At 40.6% G+C, this 19,028-nt stretch overlaps 1 protein-coding gene across 1 annotated transcript in view; it reads right to left on the reverse strand.

Moving 5' to 3' along the window:
- LOC122810730 (latent-transforming growth factor beta-binding protein 1-like) overlaps positions 1-19,028 on the reverse strand; it is a 573,718-nt gene that overhangs the window by 151,629 nt on the left and 403,061 nt on the right. The gene's annotated exons all lie outside the window — the stretch shown is intronic.

Raw genomic sequence — 19,028 nt, forward strand, 5'->3', positions numbered from 1 at the left:
TGTAGGGGTGCCAGAGGCCTAGGCTGTGCCAAATGGTTAACATCGTGCGTGGGAATCAGGAAGGGGTGGTGATCAGCTCAGCCATGGAGAGGTACCGCGTGTGTCTGTTGGTGACCTGCATGTAACAGTGAAGTATGAGTGTGTGTGCATACACAGTCAAGCCATGTGCTAGCCCTACACGTGGGTATGTTGGACAGCAGTCAACTGTACATGGCAGACTGGACAGTTCACTGTGTCTAGCCATGAATCTGGGAATTGACTCTGCCAGGAGTGGTACTGGCACCACTATGCCCAGGGTCAGAAGCGGTACTAGACGCTGATGGTGACTGGTGTCTGCTGGGCCTGTGTCCCTCATGGGACTACTCAGGATTATATTCTCATGGCCTGCCACATCATGGTGTGGACAGCACCCTCTCTTCTGAAGTGCTGGAAGCACTGCCACTACAGGAGCATGAGTGTGCATGACCAGTTGGACTCTCAGTGGATGTTGTTGATGACCTGTGGCCACGTGTCTGATACTGTACTCCTACCACATGTTCTAGCACAGGCAATATGCGGTCAAGGACTGACAATGTCTCACACCAACATCTGTCCTCTACATTAGTGAAACGGTGCATGGCATCACCAATGTGGTGCAGGGAGTCACAGATGTCAGACAGTGATGCATCCATGATTTTGAGCATCATTCATCTGGTGTTGCATTCAGGACATGCCTGAGCCTCCATGATGGGCCAAAACACACATGGGGTGACTCATGATGTAACTCCTGTGACAGGTGGTGGATAGGCAACAGTCCTCCTTTAAACACCCCTGTCAATCTGTCTGTGGGGGATGTCACCAGCTCTCTGGCTATGGCTAGTGTCTATATTCACTGATGCCATTGTTGCCACACTCTCCTGTTCAATGCCATCACACTATGACTGTCTAATATCTGTGGCTGCAGGGGACTGGGTATGTGTGGGCATACTGACTTTGTGCAGGGACAATGAGGAAGAAAGTGGGATGTCAACCCAAAGGACAGATTCAGCCCACAAGAATCCCACTTATGCCTCACTATGGCCACCATCATCATCAGAGTCTGATGAGACACTGACATCAGGTTACGAGGAAGAAAGACGCCAACCCCCATGGTCACCGGTGAGGAGGAAGACAAAATAAGTACATTACTACCTGCACTATTATGTATGGTGATCCACACACAAACATACAGGTGAGGTGATACAAATGGATTACACATACCACATCTTATTTCTGATCCCATGCACAACACACAAGCAGACTACAACATACACAAACCAGACAGGCCAATTATACTACATGCACTGCAGCTATGTCCGGTTAATGTTGCCACTATTATACACCAGTGAGATAAGCAATATGTCTGTGTATGTGATAGACTGACACCTAAAACACAGTGCACCCATCTTGAGCATACTATTGCCCCCTGTATAGCAGACGACATAGACTTTCACAAAAATAAGTGCAAATATGTTACAGCTCATGCACATAGACTACTGTGCATACCGATTCAATACACTTCAGTTAACCCATCTGAAACTGAACATACAAGTAATGCACTCTGGCTAAGCATATCAGTTGTTTATACAGCAAAATGGCAGCCCTTAACATTCTTAGGGTATATATGATCCATACAAAAACAGTATCACACTCAACTGGCACAGAACGTTGGACTCTGGCCACACCTGACGTACCTATGGAAATGTGAGGGAAAAGTATTGTCAGCAGTACCAAACGTGGCATTGTTACAGGATAATATGTGCATATATCGTACAGTAGGTACTCTGAACGTGGCATTGTTACAGGATAATATGTGCATATATCGTACAGTAGGTACTCTGATACTGCCTACACTGCTGACATTCTGCGTATGTGTGCACAGCTGTGCATTACAAATAACCCCCTGCAATGCAGATTGACCTGACATCTATGTACTGGTATGCAGAGGCTGCCACAATGGCTTATACAGTATTGCAGTGATGAACACAGGAGGCTTACCTGAATGCTCCTCTGCTATGGATGCTGTGGCACCCACCTCCATGATGTATGGAGTGATGGATGTTAGGAAGCTGGTGGTTGATCCCAGGATCTCCAGGAATTCCTCTGTGGCCTGAGTGGTTCTACTGCTGCAGGCCCTCCTCCCAAGGCAGCACTGTCCCTAGCCACAGCAGTGTCCCTTTGTTGTGCAGCATTTACCATGTCTGTCTCCCTGTGGTGAACCAGCTCATAGCTTCTGTCCTGCAGCCCTACATAGTTGACTGCTGTGAACAGATCAGCCCACAGTGCTATATGTTGCTCATGATTTTGCCAAGTCCTGTGACAGCAGAAGGTCATGATGCAGTCTGAGGCCATCCAGGATAACATCATTTTCTGCAGCTGAAGACAGTGGGTGCCTCCATCTATACATCCTTTCTAAAAGACAAGAATAGAGGACCACATTACAGGACCACATATGTTGCTCTCCACTATGTACAGACCCTACACATCTAAATTGGCCTGCACTATCCTATGCTACCTACAATGTCACACCCCACCATGTCACCAATAGCTCCAAAGAGCACACACACTAAACTGCTAGGTATAGAAATAGAAAATAACCTGAGGTTTGACATCCACATAGCACAAACCATTAAGAAATTTAATAAAAAACTTGGTCTCCTCTATAGGAACAAACAGTTTATGACAAAACGTACCAAAGTAACCATCGCAAGGACTCATCTTCTATCCACCCTCCTCTATGCCTCTCCCATCTTGACCAATCTCCGCCAAACTGATCTAAATAAAATGGAATCTTGCTACAACAAGATTGCCAGGTTTGCTACTGAAGCCTCATATAGGTCCCACCACTGTCTATCCCTTAAGCAACTCAACTGGCTTCAGTTGCCTTGTATACTTCTGCTCAATTAACTCTCTATAGCACACAAACTCTACTACCTTCCTCAGATAACTCCAGCACTTAATTGAGCCTCACATTCCCTATAGAGCCTTAAGATCTAGTAACCAGAACCTCATAACTGTCATCAAACATAAAAACGAAGCTGGTAAGTCCCTCTTTGCCAACACCATTGCCAAAACCTGGAACACACTACCAAGCCAAATAACTTCTACCACTTCCTTTATTCAATTCAAAAAACTCCTGAAAACCTAGTATCTAAGCAACTGGCTATGCTCATGCCACTCACCAGGCTAATCCATACCAAGAGAATTTGTCAGGATACAGCTATGTATAAACAGTTTCTCCCCTAAAAGCTTCCAAACCCATATACATTTACCTTACAAAACGTATAACTGCAAAAGAAAATAAAATGTACCTCCAATTGTCTACTGTAAGAAATGTTAATCATTAACATGATGTCCGGTTGTGTGTATATATGCTATATGTATGTTTGTGAATCACCAACATGTTGCCCTGATGTGTATATATGCCATATGTATGTATATTCTACTTCTTTTTACTCTCATGTAATGTATCGTAATGTGGAGCTTTTCTCCCCGGGCCTCTGCTGAAAATGGACCTGTGTCCAGTCGGAATTTCCCGGTAAACAAATGTAAAATAAAATAAATAAATAAAAATAAAAATTATGTTTGTGGCTATCAGCAACATAGTAGCAATACTGGATATGTCCCTGTGTGCCATGATAGAATGTACTGTATGTCTCCACTTGCATCAATGCTGTCTACTGTGGTGTGTCCCCTATGGGCAACATCCCAGTACCATGTCAGACAGTCACTGTTCAACAAATAGTTATGTGTTATTCCAAGTATATGGGGACAGTCCAGCAACATCCATGTGCCACAATGACAGGCAGCAATGCAGACATGCTGTTGCGTATCCTTCCTATAGGTGTCCTACTTCTCCATTGCACAGATGTTTGCAGAATGTGTACATCTGCTTGATATATGTGGTCCCTTTGCCTGAAACATGTGGATGCCTGGCAAATGGTTGAACAATAATTGATGATTGTTCTTAGAATGTGGAGAATCTGGCTGTCTCACGTCAGAACCCTCAGAAAACACTTATGCTACAGTACTATCTGTTACTGTATTCATACCCTTACTTTGCATGATCAGTATGTACACTCTGTCAGTGAGGTTGGGCCTGTGTTCCCCCAGTACTAATGGATATGATCTGCAGTCCTGCTGTATGGGGTTGCCAGGTATGATAGCCATAGCTTTCAATTGATGTGATACAAATGTCGACAAAACAGTGACCTAGCCAGAGTACACCAGGAACAGTCAGGGACACTGGTACAATGTCTGACCTATTCCAGTGTGACATTCACAGACTGAGAGGAGCTGAATGACAGCACATCATGTGATATTCCAGCTGTGTCCACCATTACTTACTGTCACTGTGTCTAACACACAATCCGGTAGCATTTCTATAGGAGCCAACCATTGTCAGAGGGAGAGAGAGGGCCACAGCTGCGATCTATGTCACAGCAGGCTGAGTTGAAAGGCATGCCTGTAGCTGTTGGACAATAGAGTATCACCAACATGTCATTCCCAGAGATGTACTACAGGCCTACTGTTGTAATCCCTATTCCCCATAACTGCATCCTCCCATCTGCATCCCATTATATGGGGACTTATATTACATACCTGGTAGAATGCTGTAATCCTTTTGTGCAGAAATCCTGAAGAAAAATGCTTCTGAAATCACAGTCTGTCTTGGTAAAGCAAGTTACAGGCCTGTTTACATAGGCAGCTGCTTGCCTTTTGTAGGAAATGCTCAATAACAGGTGATTGCCTATGCACCCATTCATGACTCAGACTTGCTAATTGAATCCAGAACAGCTGCATTGCACTTTTATTAGCTAATGACATGGCACAACAGCGCAATATTCAAGGCCTTCATGTGGGCCTTGGCTCCTTTCCTAGTCTTTGATATGGATATTACCGAGGTGTGGAGACTACAGCATCACAGAGGGTAGGTGCAAATACTGTCCACTGTTGGGATTTATGTGGTATGTCCATAGTTTTGCATGCTATGTTTGGGCATTGTCAAATAACTTTCTAATTATGTGGCAGTTCAGTGTTAAACAATACGGGCTGAGTTCAGTAAGGGGGAAGACACATGTGAGTGTCATACATCATACACATCAGAATATGCATGCTACTGCAGTAGCTGCTGGTCTATCAGCTGTGTATGTTTGTAGGGGCAGACTGTGATATGTGTCCCTGTCGCTTAACCTTTGCCACCCCCACCCCTTTATGTATGGGTGTTGTGTGGATCCCTTGTTCTACAGGGTAGTGAGGTATGGTAGGTCTGTAGCAGGTAGCTGAACATACTGCTGTATATGTTGCAGGCTGCAGCTGCTGCTCTTTGCCCAGGACTCATACTGGGGAGTGTGAACACATTGGAAGACAGCAAACTGTAAGTGTCAGTGAGGGAGGAGTGTCAGCTCTGTCATTACTCCAGAACCAGGGTGAGGGTACCCATAACAGTCCAGGTGAGGCATGTGCTTAAGGTACATGAATTATGTAACAGTGCCAATCAGAGAGTGTTAGGTGACATATAGGTAGCCTATACATATTTGTGCAGTGTGTCCCTACCTACAGGCCTTTGATCTGCTAAGATGGGTAGCAGTGAATCCAGTAGCAGCAACCTGTTTGGTTAAAACTGCAGGACTCAGTCATTATTTGCTATATTCATAAGCAAGTAATTGAAATGCAACGCACTGGAGTTGAAGCCAGGACTGTGGGAGGCGAAATGTACAGTATGCTAGGAATTTAACAGACTGAGCTACCTAGTCAATATTACAGCAACTGCATTTGCAAGATATATGTGCACGCATACAGTCTGTTAAACAGGATTTCGATTAGCATGTGTGTTTGGATCCCCTGGCCACAACAGTGGCCCTTTGCAGTGCAGCATTTCCCATGTCTGCCTCCCTGTGGTGGACCAGCTCATAGCTTCTGTCCTGTAGCCCTACGCAGTTGACTGCTGTGATGAGGTCTGCCCACAGTGCTACATGTTGCTCATGATTTTGCCAAGTCCTGGACAGCAGAATGTCATGATGCAGTCTGAGGCCATCCAGGATAACATAATTTTCTGCAGCTGAAGACAGTGGGTACCTCCATCTATACATCCTTTCTAAAAGACAAGAATAGGAGACTACATTACAGGACCACATATGTTGCTCTCCACTATGTACAGACCCTACACATCCAAAATGGCCTGCACTATCCACTGCTACCTCCAATGTCACATCCCACCATTTAATAACACAGTTTGTATGCGGCTATCAACAACATAGTAGCAAAACTGGTTATGTCCCTGTGTGCCGTGACAGAATGTACTGTATGTCTCCACTCCCATCAATGATGTCTACTGTGGTATGTCCCCTATGGGCAACATCCCAGTACCATGTCAGACAGCCACTATTCGACAAATAGTTATGTGTTATTCTAAGTATATGGGGACAGTCCAGCAACATCCCTGTGCCACAATGACAGACAGCAATGCAAACGTGCTGTCGGGTATCCTTCCTATAGGTGTCCTACTTCTCCATTGCACAGATGTTTGCAGAATGTGTACATCTGCTTGCTATATGTGGTCCCTTTGCCTGAAACATGTGGATGCCTGGCAAATGGTTGAACAATAACTGATGGTTGTTCTTAGAATATGGAGAATCTGGCTGTCACATGCCAGAACCCTCAGAAAACACTTATGCTACAGTACTATCTGTTACTGTATTCATACCTTTACTTTGCATGATCAATATGTACACTCTATCAGTGAGGTTGGGCCTGTGTCCACCCAGTACTAATGGATATGATCTGCAGTCCTGCTGTATGGGGTTGCCAGGTATGGTAGCCATAGCTTTCAAGTGATAAGATAAAAATGTCAACAAAACAGTGACCTAGCCAGAGTACACCAGGAACAGTCAGGGACACTGGTACAATGTCTGACCTATTCTGGTGTGACATTCACAGACTGAGAGGAGCTGAATGACAGCACATCATGAGATATGCCAGCAGTGTCCACCATTACTTACTGTCACTATGTCTAACACACAATCCGGTAGCATTCCTATAGGAGCCAACCATTGTCAAAGGGAGGGAGAGGGCCACAGCTGTGATCTATGTCACAGCAGGCAGATTTGAAAGGCATGCCTGTAGCTGTTGGACAGCAGATTATCAGTAACATGTTATTTCCAGAGATGCAGCAGAAGTCTACTGTTGTAATCCCTATTCCCCATAACTGCATCCTCCCATCTGCATCCCATTATATGGGGACTTGTATTACATACCTGGTAGAATGCTGTAATCCTTTTGTGCAGAAATCCTGAAGAAAAATACTTCTGAAATCACAGTTTATCTTGGTAAAGCAAGTTACAGACCTGTTTACATAGGCAGCTGCTTGCCTTTTGTAGGTAATGCTCAATAACAGGTGATTGCCTATGCACCAATCCATGACTCAAACTTGCTAATTGCATCCAGAACAGCTGGATTGCACTTTCATTAGCCAATGACATGACACAACAGTGCAATATTCAAGGCCTTCATGTGGGCCTTGGCCCTTTTCCTAGTCTTTGATATGGACATCACCGAGGTGTGGAGACTACAGCATCACAGAGGGTAGGTACAAATACTGTCCACTGTTGGGATTTATGTGGTATATCCACAGTTTTGCATGCTATGTTTGGGCATTGTCAAATGACTTTCTGATTATGTGGCAGTTCAGTACAATACGGGCTGAGTTCAGTAAGGGGAAAGACACATGTGAGTGTCAGACATCATACAAATCAGAATATGCATGCTACTGCAGTAGCTGCTGGTCTATCAGCTGTGTATGTTTGTAGGGGCAGACTATGACATGTGTTGCTGTCACTTAACCTTTGCCACCCTCACCCCTTTATGTATGGGTGTTGTGTGGATCCCTTGTTATACAGGGTTGTGAGGTATGGTAGGTCTGTAGCAGGTAGCTGAACATACTGTTGCATATGTTGCAGGCTGCAGCTGCTGCTTTTTACCCAGGACTCATACTGGGGAGTGTAAACACATTGGAAGACAGCAAACTGTATGTGTCAGTGAGAGATGAGTGTCAGCTCTGTCATTACAGCAGAACCAGTGTGAGGGTCCATGTGCTTAAGGTACATAAGTTATGTAACAGTGCCAGTCGGAGAGTGGTAGGTGACATATAGGTAGCTTATACATATTTGTGCAGTGTGTCCCAACCTACAGGCCTTTGATGTGCTAAGATGGGTAGCAGTGAATGCAGTAGCAGCAACCTGTTTGGTTAACACTGCATGACTCAGTCATTATTTGCTGTATTCATAAGCAAGTAATTGAAATGCAACACACTGGATTTGAACCTAGGACTGTGGGAGGCAAAATGTACTGCATGCTAGAAATTTAACCAACTGAGCTACTGAGTCAATATTGCAGCAGCTGCATTTGCAAGATGTATGTGCATGCATACAGTCTGTTACACAGGATTCGGATTAGCATGTCTGTTTGGATGGGTATGATGTGTGACACTGAACTGTCTGTCATGATTTTCTAACCTCAATCTGCACTGACTTGTCAGTACTTTAATGCACAGAAAAGGTTTTGTGAAAACTTTGCCAAAAGTAGGTAGCACAACTGTGGACATTCTGCAACAGTCTGTGCAGCTGACAGCTATACCTGCTATCCCAGGCCTCACTTACATCCATCATTATTTATTTGGCTGTGTACTGGTTTGGTGTCTGCATCACAGTCCAAAGTACACTGCCAATTTTTCCCATTATATGTACATGCAGTGTGTCATTGGCAATCAGGATATGTTTATTGAAACAGATGGTTTACTTTAAAGCTGAGTGGCCTAGTGAACTAATGCTCTATGCTGTAGTTGACAGAGGCCAGGGTTTGAGACTTGGCAGGGGTGAGTATTTTGCAGATGTGCCTAACACCTGGGGTCAAAAAACACATAAGATGATTAGGGCAGTTTTAAGCAGGTTTGCGTGGCACACCTCTTAGATCCAGCTAAATGCACACTAATTATAAAAAAAGAAAGAAAAGAAAAAAGGGGTGATAGTAAAGTGGTGAAATGAGGAAAAACAGGGGGAAAACATACTGAAAGGCAGGTAGGGATGTGCAGGAAATGTGTAGGAAAGGACCATAGCTCTCCATGTCTTCTACAGCAACAGCTGTGCAGGTTGTAGAGAATTTGGAATTTAGAGCCTCACAACTCAGAGAGAGAGGGGTGAGGGCAATATAACTGTGTTGATTAATTCATTTAATAATTGTGTCCAATAGATGTGGGTATGAAATGGAGAGCTATGTATGGGGCAATATTTTTTTGTGGAAGATGCACCCTTTTTTTAAGGTGATAATGGAATGTTGGGGAAGTGATATAGGTACATGTGAGGAGGTAAATTGGATAAGAGAGGTTGCATTTTCAGACAGACAAGACAAATAAGACAGGATACAGGGGAGGTATGTGACACATGAGGGGGCTAAACACCTTGGACAGGGAGGTTGTTGTGGAATCAGAGAGCCATGTGCCCCCAGAAGGCAGCAGTGAGACTGAGCTCCCCACCCATGGGCAGTCAACACTGCTCCTTCACTGCCCCTGAAGGTGGCTGAGCTGGAGGCTGGGTACCAGGGCCACCATGCCCCTCCAGGATGGTGAGTCTGCCCTCAATCCGGTGCAGGCAATTCTCATAGCCATGATGCATGATCCTGTGCACCATCACTGGTAGCTATTCCTAGGTGACCCCCCCCCACCACCCCCGCTTCCAGGGGGGGACAGGTCTCATCCCCTGAGTCAGTTCCACCCATACATGGTGCAGTGCCAGTGGAGGGGGCACCATCAGCTTGGGTGCCAAGATGTGCTTGGACCCAGTGCCATGGTCAGCTGAGGTAGGGTAGGCAGATTGACAGGAACCCACCTACCTAGTCCAGCTATGGTGTTGAGATATTTGAAAGTGTATAGGTTAGTAATGAACATAACATTTAGTTAGTTATAACAACATGCCAGAATATTGCAAATAACCCAGTAACATAATATTGCATAGTATATGGAACACAACAATAAATTAAAAAACAGTTAGTATAGTAACAGCATGCCAGTAACAGTTAAGGCATAAGGCCAACAACATAGATAATTTAAAAAGGTATGTTAGTATGCAACCATTGTAATACATAACGATAATAAGACACAAGGCCCAACATAATGCTTTGAGAAAAACATATGTTAATATTAAACCATAACCAATCTATAACAATAATGCATTTTGATGCAGATAAGGGGTGGGGGGTGAGATAAATACAGTCCATTAATACCAGTATAGGCTATATTGTTTCAACAGTACTCTTATGTACTCTACAGGTCTGCCCTTTCTTTATGTACACATGTGCCTATAGCTTCTGTAGCATGTACATACCTCTCAAGCTATTCACATGAGACAGTATGGGCCAAGCTGTAACACCTACAGGTACACAACTACAGAGGGCTATTACATGTCAGGGGGACAGTATGACTACCAAGGTGTACTCTGGACTGATGTAGTGTGACTGTACTATTGACATAAATCATGTCCATGATAGATCTGTGACAGAGGGATTAGGCAACAGTGATCACAGTCCGTGACAGCCTGACACTTGAAAGACATGTATCATGCACAATACAGAGAGTTTACGACTATCATGCTGCCCTTGGCAGGCATGGGGTTAGACTATCAACAGACATTCATAGACACACCAGGCATACAGCCATACCAAACTTACACATTTTATTTAATGTATTAACTTTTATTAGTATTGTACTTGTTGCCTTTATTTTCTGAAGTCTTATCACATTGCTGAGCAATGCTGGTAACACTTTTTTAAATCTGAACACACAAATTATTAACACATTCTAAGGGCTACTGCAGCCATTTATTTACATTTAATTCCTGTGGGGAGAGCATCTGTTAACAATACATAAGTGATTCAATAATATTTACTAATACTTCTCACTGGACTTGAACCCTGCTCTGTGTGTGACAAAATGTACATCAGACCTAGCATTTATCAAACTGAGCTACTGAACCACAGCTGCATATTAATTGATTGATGTCTGCCTAAAACTCACCGGCTAACAAAATATGCCCTGGTAATAGAAGTAGATTGTTATACAAGACTGCACTAACAGTTGAACACACATGCATGAGATTCATGCATGACAGAGATTTTAGATGAACTGTACATTAATACATAGAATGCAGATGTACACCATATACCTCTAGTGGGTAGAAATATCTGTGATGTGTAGAAAACATATCGGAGTGCTGGGTTCGATACCTGACCCATATACAGTTGCAGATGGTATATTTGCAGTCTATAACTACTACAGTGTCATACTTGCTTGCAGCAGCGTACCTCAGAGCAGCAATGCATATAGCTGAAATGCAATGTTTAACACAAGACAATTCTGATATACACAATTACCTTGAGTGTTCCTATTATTGCTTCAGATCTTAGTGCAGAATAAATATCATAATGCATTATATCTTTTAGTACAGCTCCAAATCTACAGTTTAGCAGAACACTCTTTATTAGCTAAATGTCAGTCACTTAGTGGTATTCTTTGTGTTTTTAATTCACAGCAGGTGTAATACTCAATTTCATAAACAACAGCCCAAAATACACAAATATTAGAAAACACAGCTTTATTAGGGGTGACTTCATGCAGTGAGTGGTATATTTTTCCAGTCTTTATTGCAGAGCAGTTCATATAATGCAGGTGTTGCATTACAGGAGTAATTCTACAATTAATGCAGTACAAATTTTATTTCCTTAACATTCTCAGGTTTCCTGCTTTCATCTTTATTGAACTATACTCGGCATTACTCACATATTGCAGTCCATCTCTATGGCCACATTCATTGCAGAACAATCAAAACTGTGTATACATAATGGCAGTTAATACGCTACTCCTTCTTGCTTATATGATATACACTCAGGGCGCAACCTGGTCAGGCACCCTGCATGGGCCTCTAGATTGTGAGCTGTCTTTCCTCTGCAGCTATAGGGAGAGAAGCATACCATTATGCGTACCTATCTATCACATACTCAGATTATTTATTGGTAAAACAATGCAAACAGTACTTACAAACTTGTGAGGCATTTTCATCATGAGCATCCTGGACTCAGATGTCCAGAAGTCTTCTCTTCTGTTGCTTCAGATCATCAAAATGATGATGGACCTACTCACCTATGAGGGTGATACTTGTAGCATTGGTGAGATCATGTGCCAGCTGATCACAGGCTTCCAACTTGTACTCCAATCCTTGGTACTGGCCTTGCAGCAGCCAGATGTCATGGTATTCTACAAGGAGTCAAAACATGGCCCTGGACTCCAGAATGCCTCACCATTGCACCCAGAAGTGCACACCCTCTCCAACACCTGCCTTAGCTCCTGCCAGATTCAAACTCCAACTGGTTCTGCTATATTCCTCCCTGTTGCACTTAAATAAGCCTATTTTCTTGCCCTTTACCACCACTGGGCGATTTTAAAAAATGGAGCGCTTCACTTAGCATTGCACAAACCTGCTGAGCTCATCTGAGCAGTGCTTAAACTGGCAATGCTCAGCAATGCTTAGCAGTGCACAAACCAGCTTAGCTGAGATGAGCAATGCATATACTGGCATTGCTTAGCAGTGCTTTTCACTGCTTAGCAATGCACAAATCAGCTAAGCACTGCTAATACATTCCTTGTTTAAGCAGTGCTTGGCAAGACTTAGCTGTGCTTAGCAGAGCTTAGCTGAGCACAACAAAACAGGATTTAAAAATACATCTCAAAATGTGTATTTGCCACATAAATAATTAATAACATGTCTGTGCATACATACAATATTCAATCAAAGGTTTACACATACTTCTCATACTGTATATTTGCAACATAACATGATTAATAACCTGTGTATTCATTACAAAAATCAATTGAGGTTTAATAGTACTTCTCATAAACGTGTATTTACAAAATAAAGTTAATAACCTGTATGTGTAATCATACTCATCATACAACATGTAATCGTGATTTATCATTATTCCATAATGTACATTTACAAAATAACCTGCTTCTGTATTTGAACCCTGCACCTACTGCACATAAGGCTGCTGCTACTCTAACCATTTGGCTACATGTCCACTTGGAATGCTGCTATACTTTTACATATATCTCTCCACTACATTTAAGCACTGCTAAGCACCACGGTACACCACACACACCCACTCAGCTATGCTTAAACCTGACCTTTGCTTTCATAATTAAATGCATCTGGTTTCTATTTTAAGATTACTGGCATATGCCCATTGCTGTGTGCTGCACTACTCAAACACAAGCACAAAACCCCCCCACTTTTTATTACATACACATACATTGGTATCCGGCACTTTGACAGTGCAGGGGGTGTGTTGCTCATTTCCGGACACAGTGACACACTCCCTACACTGATTCAATAATCGTGTTATATGACTATCTCTCAGTAATGCGCCTTCATTAATATGCATGGTGCGCTACCAAGGGGGTACCGCATACATGGCCACAGTACCTTCTGTGTAGGCTTTATACTATGCCTACACAGATTTTATTAAATCCCCAGGTTTGTTTTTTTCTATTAATGTATGAGGTGGGTCTATGTTTTTTAAATTGTGATTTAATAAAGATGTTAAAAAATAAACTGCTCATTACATTCTTCACATACTGTTATATTACTTTTGTCAGAATGTTCTTTTTATGTCAGATAGTTTTTATATTATTTTCATTTGCTATATCTAGTTTTACTTACTGTGTGTTTTAAATGGAATATCTTATTATTTGCCAAAAGTACTTTTCTTTTGGACTTACACTTTGTTCAGTACATATTATGGCAATGGCAATCTTGTTCTGTACATTGCTTTGTAAAAAATTGTTGGCGTAATCCACCTGTTTAATATTTTTATATTCTACTACAAACTGTTAAAATTGTGGATCCCTCTAGAGGGATGCACAATACTTACTTGTAATATTTGCTTATTGTTTATGTGTTACTTGGGATGTATGTTTTTATCTGCACAATTGGAGCTTTTCTCCCCTGTTAAAATTGTACATTCCTTTTGAATGGCTAACCTTTCTTACGTTGTAAAACCCTTAGCATGTATGTATGTTTTTGTCTGTATGTTTGGAGCTTTTCTCCCAAGGCCTCAGCTGAAAATTGACATGTATCCAGTCGGACTATCCCGGTCAACAAATGTAAAATAAAATAAATAAATAAAATAAACATTAACATTTTGCACATTACCATATTCTGTGCAATAAAATACCACATGATTTTAATCTGCTGTAACATATTTAGCTGTTTAATTTATTTATCTTTTTATTTATTTAACACTTGTTAACTTGGTATGATGACTGGTACAGGGATCCTTTTCAGCCACTTATCAGACCAAACTGCCAAAGAGAAGATACAAACCTTAAAATAGATTATAATGAACCGATATCATCATTGAAAAAAACGAAGTAAGATAAGACAAACAAATAATAGCGACATTAAATATAATTGAGCAAACAGAAGAGATGGCATATGCTTTGCATAGTTCAAACTACATTGTATACCATTATAAACAATTGTTATTCCTTAACACAGGGGCATGTTAAGCACACAACAGGCACAGCTCATAATACAGAATATAAGGTAACAAACAAAAAAGCTTTTCTTGCTATTATAATGCTTTTTCAGCATGCTTGTCCACCATATATGGTCAATTCTAAGTACGATGAAGAGATGAAAGAATTATCTGGTCAAATTAGATAGTTTTCTCACCAATTGTTAATGAATTTCTTTGTATTCTTACAATAACCTTTATCTATCCCAGAATTTATGACTGAAATTTACTATCTAGTTCTCCTGCCAGAAAGAGCATATGGCATTTACAACCTATTACTTATTCTGTTATATATTTTTATGCATTATTATGTAACATGCATTATAGGAACTCTCTCCTATCTTGTATTTAATGTATGGTCAGCTTTATTGCTTGCCTTATAGTTTGCTTATTTTCTTTTATTTTATTCACATATTGTACTACTTAGGCCAATATCTTAATATTTGTAACCATTGTTCATTTTTTTTTAAATTCTGTTTAATGTGTACTGTGGAGCTTTTTCTTCCCTGGCCTCTACTGAAAATTAGTTCATACCCAGTTGGACTTTCCCAGTAAACAAATGTAAAATAAATAAATAGATACATTGACACGGTTCTTTAGACAACATGTTAAGGAACAGGGAGGGCATCTGGCCAAGTGTTAATGAACTGAGAGGGTTCTCTGGAGATGCAATGAATAAGAATTAGAGGGGGGGAGATAGGTATGTTGAACACAAAATTTGTTTTTCTGATGATACAGGCCATAATGTGTATTAGGCAGAGTCTCAGAAATAACTACATTTGTGGACCTCAAACAAATTACCACTGCCCCTGAAGTACCTGCTCCATTTTTCTTATAAAAAAGCTTTCTTAGTATACTTTGGGATCCTATTTTTTCACAAAGTTGTACCAAAACTTCCTTTCCATTGCATTTTCTTGCCAATGGTCAAAATCATGACTAAAAATAATCCTTTACCCAGCCCAACCACTAGGTTAACAATCAATCAATCATGCAATCAAACATTCCTTTGGGTCACTTAGGAAAACAGTTGGTGTTTACTAAATGCAATTACTTGGTTGCCAGGTTAAAAATAAATAAACTCAGTTTTTAAAATAGATTCAGCGTATTTCTGAATATTTTAAAAAGCATGCACAATTCAATGAGCATATTAGCTGTTTTGATTATCATTAGGGGAAGATGGAGAGGACTTCCAAAACCATTGTATCTCAAAATCTGGATCTTTGACCTAACTTCTTTCCAATTATTCCTGAAAAAAATCTCCCCAGAGAACAATCTGGTATTAATATGAAACATGCACATTGATGACCCTGCAAAGAGATCTGTACAAGAAATTCTTAGATCTCCGGCTTTGATTATAGGAAATTGTTTGAAAAAAAAAAACTGCCTCATATACTACTGATGTTTATAGGCATCTGATGTTGCTTGTTCATATTCACATTAATAACGGAAGAAAACATGCAACATAAAACCTATTAAATGTTAGATGGCATAAGTGCACTGATACTTTACCTTCATCTGGTGCAGCCAAAGAGAAATTAAACATGGTTTCTATACTACTACTGATATTGTCATAATTTTCATATTTTATGAACTCAACACTTTATCTCCACATGAAACCTCAGAGGTTGATGAAAAAATGTTACTGATATTTAGTGTGTAGCTTGAGTGATTACTGAGATTTTATATGTTCACAAAACATTACAATAAATACATATTTACTGTCTTTTATTGTGACATATAAAATTAAATTGAAGACCTATAATCTAATTAATTTTATAATTATAAAGAAGAGTTTGAGCTGAACACTGGCACATAGACTTATTGAGTACCTCTTATGGTTCTAGAAATGTGAACATTTGTTTAAAGTTTGAGGCTATAACCTGATTTTGTCAAAAGGCTAAGGATGCATGTGAAAAAGTTGAATAGCCTTTATTTGAACCGTGCACCCACTGCACATGAAGCCATCAGTCTAACCTTTCATCTACAGAGGATATCAGGATGCAACCATTGGAAGTTAGCTCAAATTTCTGGAGCTCCGGGACTACAGCACTGTACTTCTACAACACCAACTGAACGATTCAATAATACTGGAGTTTCACCAGCGATATGTTGTGTACTTTTTATCCAATTACTTTACTCAAAGATAATGTGCAAATATCTTGACGTGAAGAAAGCTGTGAGGATAACAAGTTTATTCCACAATTTCAATATGTTCTGCCTGTTATTTCCATTGGTTCCCCCTGCAACATCAAACTCTTCAAGAAGTATGCATATGGGAATGCATGACTTATTGTTACTCCAAAGAATCAGCTGACTCTTATTTCCCTTTTTTGCACAGCCATTCTCCATCTAGGAGCAGATATACCTTAAGCTTCCTTAATGGGGGTTCCCCCCATCTAAAAAAAAAAAATAGAAAACTACAACTACTGTTTCTCTTTCTGAACTGGCTGTGGATGTTAAAAGTATGCTTTGCTCTGCAAGAGTCAGATACCCCTCTCAAAAAAACTTATGAACCTACTCTGCTTAAATTCTTAGGAAAATTACAAGAGTTTCTGACCTCAGATGATAATGGATGATTTACTTAACTAAGGGTGTCAGCTTCCAAAACTAGACAAATAAAATGATGTGGCATGCAGAGTTCCCAGTGGTGGATCTAGGAATTTGCAGGAGGGACGGAGTTGGAAAGAAGACCAATAGGAAGTGTATGGGGGGGTGATAAACAAAGATGACCTTAGATGAAACAGTGCCATAGGCAAAGGGACCTGGTGTCCCGGATCTCTACAATATGATCTCCACACACCATTCAGATTACTTTTTTACTAATTATTCTTGAATTTTTGTTGTATTCTTCAGCTGTTTTCTACATTCTTCAACATGGTCTAAGTGGCAAAGGGTGCACTGTAATAATAGGCCTGGAAAAAAAACACATGTAAAGAGATACATTCAGTCTTATTCTTATTTTAATGTACAAGTATTGCCTGACAAAACAAGAAGTTTACAAACTGAGGAGACATATGCTTGTAAGGATGCATCAAGCAGGTCTGGGTATGCTTGCCTCCTTACCTGCCACGAAAAATAAAGTCACAATTTGAGTAACCTTCTGATGCTAGACTAGGATGAAATTCAGGAATCAAATGGCCACAGTCTTAATATCAGGTATCTGCTGTCATGCATATACACAGTGTGTTCCCTCATATTTACCTCTAAGGCAGCATACCTCTCAACCTGGAAACATCAAAAATCTGGACAAGGCCCATAGAAAATAGGTACAAATCTGTACGCTGATTAACATAAATTTGCATACATAATTACATAACCCCACACACTCCAGTGGAATTGTGGGATACCAACTTTCAAATGCAAACTGAAGAACAGACAACTAAAACATGGCACCAGAGTTTTCCTGCAGCCATTCCAATGTCCCATTACCTGGCTATTTCACCCCATTTACCATAAACACTAATGTGTGCATACTGCTTCACTTCTACAATGATTATTTGGATTTTATTTTTACATTTTATAACACAATGGACAAACACTAATAGACATCTGCTAAACAAAGCAAAGAATACTGTCTCACAATGAAAATAGACTTAGCACTAAAACTTCTCTGCCCTTGAAACTCATATTCATTGAAACAGCATTAAACCCCACAGCACATCCAAAGAAAATGCATCTGGCCAATGGTGGATAAAGATTACCTCTGGGCTGTTTTCAAATCATAGGCCCCTTGCACACATAACAAGAAACATACATGTGTTCTTTGATACACCTTCCTGACTTTATTAAATTATATTCTTTGTATAATACAGCACACTTGTTAGACTTATAGCACATTTTAAATTTATTGTTTGAACATTTTTCCAGTAGGCAATGAAACAAAATGCATGAACCAATAATGACAAAACTGTCCAGTTCAGAACATTTCCATCATAAAAGTCTACTTCCACACACACACAATACGTATATATATATATATATATATATATATATATATATATATATATATTAATAGAATGGCAGTAGTGTAAGCCATAGGCATCTTGCACAGCTTCTCACACTTAATTTTTTGTTGGGGGGGGGGGACAAAAGACCAAAAACCAGGGACAATTTAAACACTGCTCGTATAATTTTGGAAAGTTGCTAGAATAAAATGCTATGTTACCACCATGCATTTCACTAACAAGCCTTGAACCCAGGACCCTGTGCATTATAGTCAGAACAACATACACTATGCCAAATCAGCAGTTTCCTGAAAGAGAGTAAGGCTGAAACTTAAATGGCTATCATTTAATGAATTCAGTTCTCACTTCTCTCCATAGCTCTTAACCTCTTAGCACAAAAAACCTGGACAAAGCCAATAATTGGGGAATACAGAATTCAGTTCTCAC

Source organism: Protopterus annectens, chromosome 9.part0 (genome assembly GCF_019279795.1).
Source record: "Protopterus annectens isolate FY-2018-M chromosome 9.part0, PAN1.0, whole genome shotgun sequence".
Classification (NCBI taxonomy): Eukaryota; Metazoa; Chordata; order Ceratodontiformes; family Protopteridae; genus Protopterus; species Protopterus annectens.